Source organism: Cydia fagiglandana, chromosome 11 (assembly GCF_963556715.1).
Source record: "Cydia fagiglandana chromosome 11, ilCydFagi1.1, whole genome shotgun sequence".
Taxonomy (NCBI): domain Eukaryota; kingdom Metazoa; phylum Arthropoda; class Insecta; order Lepidoptera; family Tortricidae; genus Cydia; species Cydia fagiglandana.
The window spans coordinates 7,724,624-7,735,046 of record NC_085942.1 but is presented as its reverse complement, the minus strand read 5'-3'; the positions used below and the strand labels follow the sequence as shown (position 1 = coordinate 7,735,046).

The following is a 10,423-nucleotide window of genomic DNA, read 5'->3' as shown; positions in this document are numbered from 1 at the left end:
TTTGGACTGTTGGAAGGCTCGTCAGTGGCCACCTTAAAGAAACCGAGAAAACGTATTATACTTATGTGGTAGGTTTTTTTTTTCTTAGTTTCGTTCACTGTAGAAAAATACACGTGAGGTTTCCATTAATACATTATATGAAAACCAAACTTCGCACAGTAATTATGTCATAGTAAGCGGTTGGTCAGTAGGTATATGCGGAGTCATAATAAACTGATTCCACTGTATTTTAGAGCAAATATTTTTGTCATCATGTGCGGCGAAACGTGAGCGGTCATGCACATGTTTAATTCTCAATAAATAATGAATTAATCAAAACCACACGTGCTGAACTTCGTCGTATTTTATTTATCGATAGGTTTGAATCGTTTTTCAATAGGCAAGTTTACTATAGGGAAATTCTTTGTTTTACAGCCGTTATAAAATCTGTTTATTCCATGTTTACCTACATTACATTACAACTAACCGCAGTTTCGGTTTCGGCAAAAAAAAAATTGGGGCGAAGATTCGTTTTCAGCCGAAACTAGCGAAAAGCGAACCTTCGGTTTCGGTCATACACAAATAAAAATAGGAATTATGAAATATGAAGTTTATAATGGCATTGTTACACTTTGTCGCTTGCCAAGGCGCTGCAGAGTTAGCTTAGACCGACTATTATTATCAGTATCACATTAAGATTTTAGTTAGATTACTCAATTTATAAATATACATATGATCCTTTCATAATATGTATGTATGTATAAACTCTTTATTGTACAAAACACAAATTTATGGCACAGGATAGGCAGTACAAAGGCGAACTTATCCCTTTAAGGGATTTCTTCCGGTTAACCTTTGAATAACTTGTCATCTAACCTATTGTTAATCAAAAATTAATAATTATCAAAATGACGTTACATACCTTCACTTAAGCATTGGGGCTGTCCATAAATTACGTCATCGAATGACGATTTTGACCCCCCCCCCCCTCTATAATCTATCATCCAAAACCCATGCTTCAAATGACCCCATTTCCTCCTACTTCATGCTATGTCCGATGTCCAGACCCCCCCCCCCCTAATTTGAAATAACGTAATTAATTATGAATAGACCCATTTCAATACGTATACGTATAAATTTCTAAAATGTGGTAAATTATATAAGCGATTGTCATTTGGCTACCCCTACCGTGCCGTATATACGGGACTGTCACCGTATTTAAGTATCACGTCCCGTATTTTTACTGGTCCCGGTTTTGTCCCGTATATTAATTTCCCGTATTTTGTCGACCGGTATGGCCTAGTGGGTAGTGACAGTGACCCTGCCTATGAAGAGTATGAAACCGATGGTCCCGGTTTCGAATACTGGTAAGGGCTAATGGTTGTTTTCTATGTACCTATTTAAATATTTCTATACATATTATATATATCGTTGTCTGCAGTACCCATAACACAAGCCTTGTTGAGCTTACCGTGGGGCTTAGACAATTTGTGTAAAAATGTCCAATAATATTTATTTATTTATTAATTAATAGCGCTGTAGGATACCACTGTCCCTTATCAGTTATCAGTCACTAATTATGGCAACCCTACCCCTATTAGCATTAAAACTGTCTGAGCGGTGACAGCCCCCAATTGCCTTGCAACCTGTTGCTTCTTATAGCCCTGACCTGAGCTAATATTATGATAACTTTGCTTAAGTCCACTTACCCCCGGGTTAAGCGGTTGAATCGTTAAGCCAGTGTCAAATTGTACTGGTAACCATGGTAACTCCAGGTTTAACCGGTTAACCCCGGGTAAGTGGAATGGTGCGAGTGGGCCTTATTATCACTTGTTATGTTCGAAGCTTAAATAACGGGATAGAACCCGTCCAAGCTGACTAGGCACCCACTTGGACAGTGCAAAGTGAGGAAGTGTAATTATGACTTCTATAGAAATTTGACCAGTCATATAGAAAACAATACATAGAGTGCGCTCTCTATATTTCTCTATGCTAGTGTTAATATTGCTGCATTTTGTCATTGCACATACCATGCAGAGCAGAGTTAAAGTGACATTCCATTTCCAACTGCAGCTGCAATGCTGTTCATTTTCTATGGAAATTGACAATGACAGCGACGCGTTTCCATAGTAAAATGAATAGTATTGCAGCTGCAGTTGGAAATGGAATGTCACTCTAAGGCTAACATTCCATTTCTAACCGCAGCTGCATTACTGTCAATTTTACTATGGAAATTGACAATGACAGCGACGCGTTCAGTACCGGTAGTGCAGCTGCGGTTAGAAATGGAATGTTACCATTAGCTTGGTCCGACTTATATATTTTAGATTTTGACGAAGGCAAAGGCTCAAATTACTTGAACCACCTTAATTCTAGAAAAAAACAGGATCAAATGTTAAAAAGCATGCCAATAATTCTACAAGCACGCTAATAAGCTTACCAACAAAAAAATTTAAAACCCTACCTATAAGTGGTCCAGCGCAGATAAGATAAGATAATTAGGGTTTCTCATAAGTTGTGAATTCTGTAAAGTTGTAAAATGGAGACGCGCGGGGCCGTGAGCGCCGGTGCCAGGTAACAGGAGGTACGGTCGCACGGTGGTTCACATGGCCGAACCGTGCTGGACAAAAAAAAAATTATTTATTTTTTTAGTTGAAAAAGGTAAATCCAATAAAATAGAATAACCTTAATCGAAGTATACGTTCGAAATACCTATTATATTATAACAAAGAGAGGGATTAGATTGAAAAAGATAGCTAGAATTTTGTAATTTGGGTATTTAATTCAAAATAAGTAATTTATACGGAGTATTTTTAAGTATTTGTTTTATAAAATTGGATTATAAGTAATTGTTAAGATAAACCTATAAATTGGGATATAATTTTTCTTAAACATTTGCCTATTCACTAAATAGGTACTTACTGTTAATGCCATAAAAGTTATGAAAGATTTTCTTTGCGTTTTCTACGTATAATACAGTAGGTATAAAATTTCGAAGACTAAATACTAAAGTATAACATCGTATTTCTAATATAATTTAGTTTTATGCTATACACAAAAACGAGTCTGATGGTAAAACTGATTCAATAAATGCTAAAAGTAATATACATTAGACACATTCGTCAATACATCAGTGATTCACGTTCTCAGAGTAATCACTCTCGGTTCTAACCATTAACAAATTCTTTGCGATAATTGCGCACATTATACAACATTTAATTAGATCTCTAATAAACGATACTTAGAGCCGCTACTTTAGTAATTGCTTGTCTCATTATTGCATTTTCGCATTAAAGTCAATCGTTAGCACAAATGTCTCGCATATCATGAATCTAAACAATTCTGGTATTTTGATGAAAGCAGCCCAGTGGGCGCTCTTGATCCGTCCCTCCCACGGCACCGTGTATCTCTCTCTAGCATCATCGCGCTGTCCCTGTCCCGCAGTAGTCAGTCACCGCGGAGCGCTAGCGATATACAGGTGTACCGCTCCGCGATATGATAAATATTCACGTAAATGAAAACCGGTTTTTTCAGCAAGTTTAACTGATAACTGCAAGTTTATTTGATAACTGCAAGGAAGAATTGTGATTTGTATAAGTGGTTCCTGGGTTTGTTGTTGCGAGTGTTTTAAGTGGTGTTTCGAAACAGTGACAACAAGTTTTCTTGTGTTGTGTGTACGGTCCTTGAATAGGAGGCTTCGTCGGTGCCGTTTCTTTTACGTTTTGGAGACGATTAGTGCCGAAGGTATGCGCTTTGTCTTTTTTCTATGCCCTTTCTTTTAAATACCCATAGAGTGCCCATGGATAAGGCACTTCAATATTTCTTTTATTGTTATGGCCCATAAATTTACCAAATGGAAGTAACATCAATAAATACAACGCATTAAATTTCATAGTGGTCCTTCGAACCGGATATTTACCAATTGGTGACCAAAATAAACACATAAAATATGCTGTTTATTATTATGTTATTATTACACAAACTTGTTTTTCTTTAGAGATGAAAAATAACAGCTTACTTTAGTCAAATGCCATCTTTAATAAGGGCTATTAGGCAATTTATTCGTGCACGTAACATATTATTTTCATCTTTAATTCATAGAGTCGATAACGCTATAATAAGTTTATATAAAATGTATTGAGCAACCAAAACATTGCCAAACTACAGGCCCTAAATTATCATTTCAACCGTAACTTGTTTGAAATAAGGTTCAATTTTGTAGAAAATGTAAAAAAAAGTATCAGGTGCGTCAATTGTGGGAACGCAGTCAAGTGCAACGGGAATGCTTACCTAAAATAGGGTGCATCGTTTTTTTATAAACCAAATAGAATTAAGTACAAATATTGGTACATTCTAAATTAAATCATAATTCAATGATGTTAAAGCTGAAATTAGATCGTTGCTTTGACTTGACTTTTTTAATATCTGCAAATATTGACTCTACCTGTTTTATACTCTACAACACAACAGTTTTTTTATCATTTTATGTACCTACGCACCAAATGGCATTAATGACTTACATTAAATGTATATCAGAGTTCGGAATCGGAGTATAGAAAAACATCTCTACAATTTGAATGTTAATTTCTATTTACAGACTTTTCTCTCTCTCTATCTACGTTCGTCTATTTTATTTATATAGTAAAACGTAACGGTAAACGTATAATACATATAGACCAAAGATTGCGATCTTTGTCCCAAAATTTCCAAATGGTTCTATCTCTCTATCAATTTTACGATTGAAGAAAATTTTTTTTTATTAAAGCGTAGTGGTAAAGTTGATAAAGTTCTGTTACTTAATTGGTTTGACTGCCATTACTTATAACGAGTTTTAGAAACCATCTCCTATCCTTACAAAAGGAAATCCGTTTGTAATAAAAATATGTTTCCGGTTTTAGAAACCATCTAATATAGTTACAAATGGGAATCCGTATGTAGTAAAAATATGTTTCATTTTGGTAAAAAAACTTAAACTAAGTACGGTATTGTTAGGTATTACCGGCGTCACTAACCCATGTTTACCTTTTTTGTTGCCATGTGATATAACAGTAATTTCACTGCCTTTCTTTAAATAATATAAAAGCATATGTTATGTGTATGTAAATGTTGGTTATGTTATTTCCTTTCAGTATCCGCTTTAATTATAATTTGAAAGTATGGTTCTCTGACAATTAGTGCATGTCCACCCGAAAAGCTAGTGGCTGCTTTTGTAAGCCATTGTGACTGTTACAAGCGGAATTGTAGCACGAAGAACAAATTCACTTTAATGTAGGTACATGTCTAGACTTTGAAGTTCATTTTCTTCTTCCACGTAGTTTCTAAAAGGTCAATATTTTCCACTGTATTACAGATAAACAGCTGGAAATTGTAAAAATCCTGTGTTACCTGTTGCGTGGCATCACGTACAAATGACCGGCCATTTCCGATATCTGTGTGCGGTAAAACAGATCTCTGACTCACCGGGTGATACAGTAAAAAAAGTACTTAATGATTGGTACTGTAAACGACAACAATTGTTAAATTGTACGTAATTTTAAACTGTATTTGTGAAGTATTTTTTTATCTATAACTAATTTTTTACAATGAAGCAGAATGATAAATTAGCTCAATTTAAAAAAAACATGCCTATGCTTAATTGCTTAGTTGTTAACAATAACAAAGACAATAGAGGTAACAACAGGCGGTTTTATCGCTTAAGAGCGATCTCTTCCAGACAACCCAAAGGTTGCTTAGAAGAGATCGCTTATGGGAGATAAGAGAATTAGTATACGGTAGGTGGCGCAAAGAATAAATGTGAAAATAATAATATATATATATATATTACCTATATTATTATTTTCACATTTTTTCTTTGCGCCACCTACCGTATACTAATTCTCTTGTCTTGTGTTGTGTTGTTTTTATGCATAGGTACACATTGTTTTCAGTTATTAACGACCAATTTAGAATTCCATTTTGCAGGTTATACGAGCAAGACCGTTCGTAACCGGGTGCGGCCGTTCGTTTTGTTTTTGTTGCTAAACGAACCAATTGTTAGTTGCGATTACGTAAAGTATGACGATTTCTTCGACAGAAAAAACGGCACGTAGGTACAATAAATTGTGCTAACTCGATTCTGTGAAATACGTGGAAAAAAACTAAGATGTGGTTCAATAAATCTATTAACTAATAGACATTACAATGAGTTGTCTGTGCCAGCGTTGTTTTTATTACCTATACCTAGTTCGATTTTATTAACATTAGAAAAAGACTACGCGGTCTTATAAATTAAAAAACCCCTTTTTAAAAATTAGTAACTATACTTGGTCAAGCAGATCTTGTCAGTAGAAAAAGGCGGCAAATTTGAAAATTGTAGGCGCGAAGGGATATCATCTCATAGAAAATTTGAATTTCGCGCCTTTTTCTGCTGACAAGATTTGCTTGACCCTCTATATGACTTATGAAAGCAAAAGTAAATAATCGTATATATGATTTATAATTGTTACATATTTTCCGTGACTTATTTTTCAAAAGTGTTTTTCAATAAAGATTGTTTATCTTTTTTCTACCTACCTACTTACTTCTCATATTTTGTGTATAGGTAGGTATCGAAATCTCCCATTTTTTTTGAAATTTCCGAGAATTTATTTTAACATTTTGGAAACTTACACATTCTATTCTAACTACGTCATTTTTTTCTGAATTATCTGAGATTTCTTTTTACATTTTGGAAACTTGTACTTTCTGTAGTTAAAATCATAAGCCTATGTGGGAATGGTTACCCGAGTATATATAGATTAATATAAATTATAAATGTAATTTGGTATCCTCAAACATTCCTAAATCACTTTCTTAATCCACATCACGAGGCAAGCGGCGTGTGCGCACGAGTCGCACGACGTAGATTTACCTCCTATAGACTGTGCATACGGGCATTTCTATTTAAAGTTACCCACTTGCATTTTTTTGGGATTTTGGAATTTTTAAATTTTTTCCACTCAGAATCACGAGCTCTTTTGGTCCTAATACGAGAAAAAAAGTGTCCCCAAAATTTCATAGAAAGTTGTATTGAAAATCGTAACCAAACAGACCAAAAATTGTGAAGACACTTTTTTCTCAGTAAAAATGGAAAGAACTCGTGATTCTGAATAGAAATAATATAAAAATTCCCAATTGTAACACAAAAATGTTTGGTACAATTTTAAATAGAAATGCCCATACGTAACAAACCTTTTACGAAAGACTACACAACAACGGTGCTTTTCAAATTAAATCTTATACCGGTCCATGTTCACTCCTTGATCTGTTTATTAATTTTATTTATAATTTTATATGAGGATAGGTCGTAATCGTATTAAGGTAGTGGAATTTGCCAATCGAAATGTTAAATAAATGAACACAACATCTGACAAAACATAAATTTTATTGATGATTTTTTTATTTACATTATTTACCTTAAGTTACATACAATCGACCTTTTGTCATAGCAATAAGTATTACGAATCATTAGTTGACAGTATGGACTATGCTCTGTCTAGTATGGGAGTGATCTGTACCGCTCAGCCGGTGGTTTGTAACAGCCACCAAGTTAGTAAACACGCAGCTATTCTGGCCCGAGATGGGTCCGTGTTTTTCAACATCCATTCAACTATTGTTCAAGAGGCGTATTCATTGGAATCTCGCTGTTATCATATTAATGCGGACCTCCGCAGCTCCGGCCTGACAGGCGTGTTCAGATATTTGGGAGCACCTTGGCCGCTCCAGTATATCTGATAGCGACTGTACGATATAGCGATGCGATTTGCATCCAATTTGAAGACCGCCTAATTGAACTGCCAAGTATATTCATTTTTGTTAATTGAACTGCCAAGTATTTATATTCATTTTGTTAATTGAACTGCCAGGTTTTTTTAAGAGTAGACGGTCTGTGACGTCTTAATACTTTTACGATATTGACGACTCTATTTCGAGGAAGAAATTCATCCGAAGAATTGACGCGAAAGCTTTGTGATATAGCTTTTGGTACGTTTACGGTTTGCCACCATCACCACGTGGAAAATATCTATGTAATAAATATGTACGTAGACATTTCAACATAAAAAATGCAAAAAAGATAACATTAAAAAATTTAATAACCAGAGAGTATAAGGTATTAGGTACTTTGCTTCAACCCCGTTTTAGTTATAACACAATCAATTACATGACTTAAATCAAGTTATAAACTGTTAAGTTCGCAAATAAATGACAATGATGTGAATTATTATCATTAAAACTAACATAAGATCCAAAAGAGTGCGTGCCAACACTGATAACGATGGAAACCCAAATAGCTCTACTTTCCCACAATGTATCTAGTACTCGTATTTTTAGGTCAAAACGGTTTGTTTTCAGAATACCCGCGAAAAGTTGATTACGATACTGATAAGGAAAACGAAAGCTAAACGTCGCAAATGAAAATGTAATAAAATACTGAGGAAATTTTTATTCTCTTCGTCGGTCTAATTATCTATAACTAGTAGTAGGTGGAATAGTACTTAGATAAAATGTACAGTCATCAGCAATAGTATCTTACACAACTAGGGCCGCAAAAATATGTGACACGTTCTTATTTGGAGCGCAATAAGAGCGCGTCATATATTTTTGCGGCCCTAGTTGTGTAAGATACTATTGCTGATGACTGTACCATAAAAATGCGCATATTTTAATCATTATAAGCGCTAAAGTAGGTTAGACCATGTTTTTCAGTTTATTTTCATAGATTTTACTTAATGACTGCTGTTAAACGATAGTTTTTCTATAAAAACCTATCCTATAATATGGAGGAATATCTAAATACGATTTCTCCAGAGCCATTGACACCGGTTAGATATGGTCCTAGATGCTCATCACAGAGCTCAGCCCGTCCCATGAATAATAAATACCTTGTGAACAGTAAATACTCAAGACAATGGAACAAACAAAGACATTCCTCCAATTCAAACTGAATACACTAATAATTTTTCTTGATACTATAAATAAATAAATAAATATTATGGGACATTTTTACACAAATTGACTAAGCCCCACGGTAAGCTCAAGAAGGCTTGTGTTCAATTCAAATCATGAATTTCTGTTTAAAAAATTATCCACTTCTAAAAAAACAAAATATTACAACATTATTTATTTTGTTTTGACATAACAATTTAGAACCTGAAGTCAGTTCATTCTTGTTCACTACTTCCCTGAGCTTTTTCATTCCTTTCAATCATATTCTTTAATTTTGTCACTCCCCAGGGTATAATGTACCACTGTGTTTTTGTCCATAAGACACTACTGGCATAAAACTCGTTCCTAACCGTCAGTGGAATACCTGAAAACGTCACATTTAAGGATAAGGATTACTGCAGTAAAAAGTCTTCGTATAACTCTTTGTTTCCTTTAATTAGCTTAGGGCCCCCCCACATCTAGCGTCCTTCGAGCGTCGGCGTCTACAACTGTATGGCCGCGCTGGACGCAACGTCGACGCACCTGCGCAGCGACGTCATTTTCCATTGCGCTGACCAGACGCCGACAGACGCCGACGCTCGAAAGACGCTAGATGTGGGGGGGCCCTAAGCTAATTAAAGGAAACAAAGAGTTATACGAAGACTTTTTACTGCAGTAATCCTTATCCTATAATCCCATTTCGGCACGTGGTGTTCTAACGTTGTAATTTGGTAGACTGCGCGCTTCAGTGGGCCTTGTAAGGCTTCTTATTCTTCATCGCTTATGCCATCAAAATGCTGACGTGAATAGTTTCTTTTAATATTAAATACGTGGTATTTACCTTGGCATTGTTTAATGTGTATTCGTACGATATTTTACCTACTTAAACAAAGTTTCCTAAACTTGATATGCTAGGTTCACAGACACGTGTTCGTGCTATAAAATTACTACCGTAAAATGGGGTGAGTTGGGTGAAATTAGACTTTCAAACCTCGATAAAATTTTATTTTTACATGTGAAAACTGAATGGTGTATATAATAAGTGGTTCGGACGTTTACTTGTATTTACACATTTAGGTAAAACTACTTTTGACCAACATGCTCAGTCAAAAGCAGTTTTGCCTGTTTTTGTTGGTTAAAAGTTCTTTTGACCAGTTCACACTTTTGACTGCGACATATACACTTTTAGACCTCTGTGGCAATAAAGTGGTGAAATGCATATACGTTTCTGACGCTGACTCTACATGAACTTAAATATACTCTGTCAAGCAATTTCCGTCAGTACAAAAGAGCGGCAAAATGTAGGCGCGACGGCTTAATTATCCTCCTCCTATACAAAATTTCTAGTGCCAAACTTGCTTGACCGGCTATACAGTCTGTGGCCTGTAATACGAGCAAAACATTTAACGTTAGGCTGTACTCCTCATACTGACCAACATTTGTTCAGCAACTTTTAAAGATAACTTGTGGTTTGATTTTTAATACACTTTAAAGTTTATTC

The 10,423-nt window shown here is 35.1% G+C and overlaps 1 protein-coding gene across 4 annotated transcripts in view; it reads left to right on the top strand.

Annotated features, from left to right (window-relative positions):
• The first annotated feature begins 3,427 nt into the window (after positions 1-3,427).
• LOC134668835 (rab11 family-interacting protein 4) overlaps positions 3,428-10,423 on the top strand; it is a 146,689-nt gene continuing 139,693 nt past the window's right edge. For 2 of the 4 annotated variants that reach the window (XM_063526303.1, XM_063526302.1), the window contains exon 1: positions 3,429-3,723. The gene's annotated coding sequence lies outside the window, so the exon portion shown is untranslated. Of the gene's footprint in view, positions 3,724-10,423 lie in introns of all 4 variants that reach the window. The other 2 variants (XM_063526305.1, XM_063526304.1) reach the window with 2 other exon arrangements.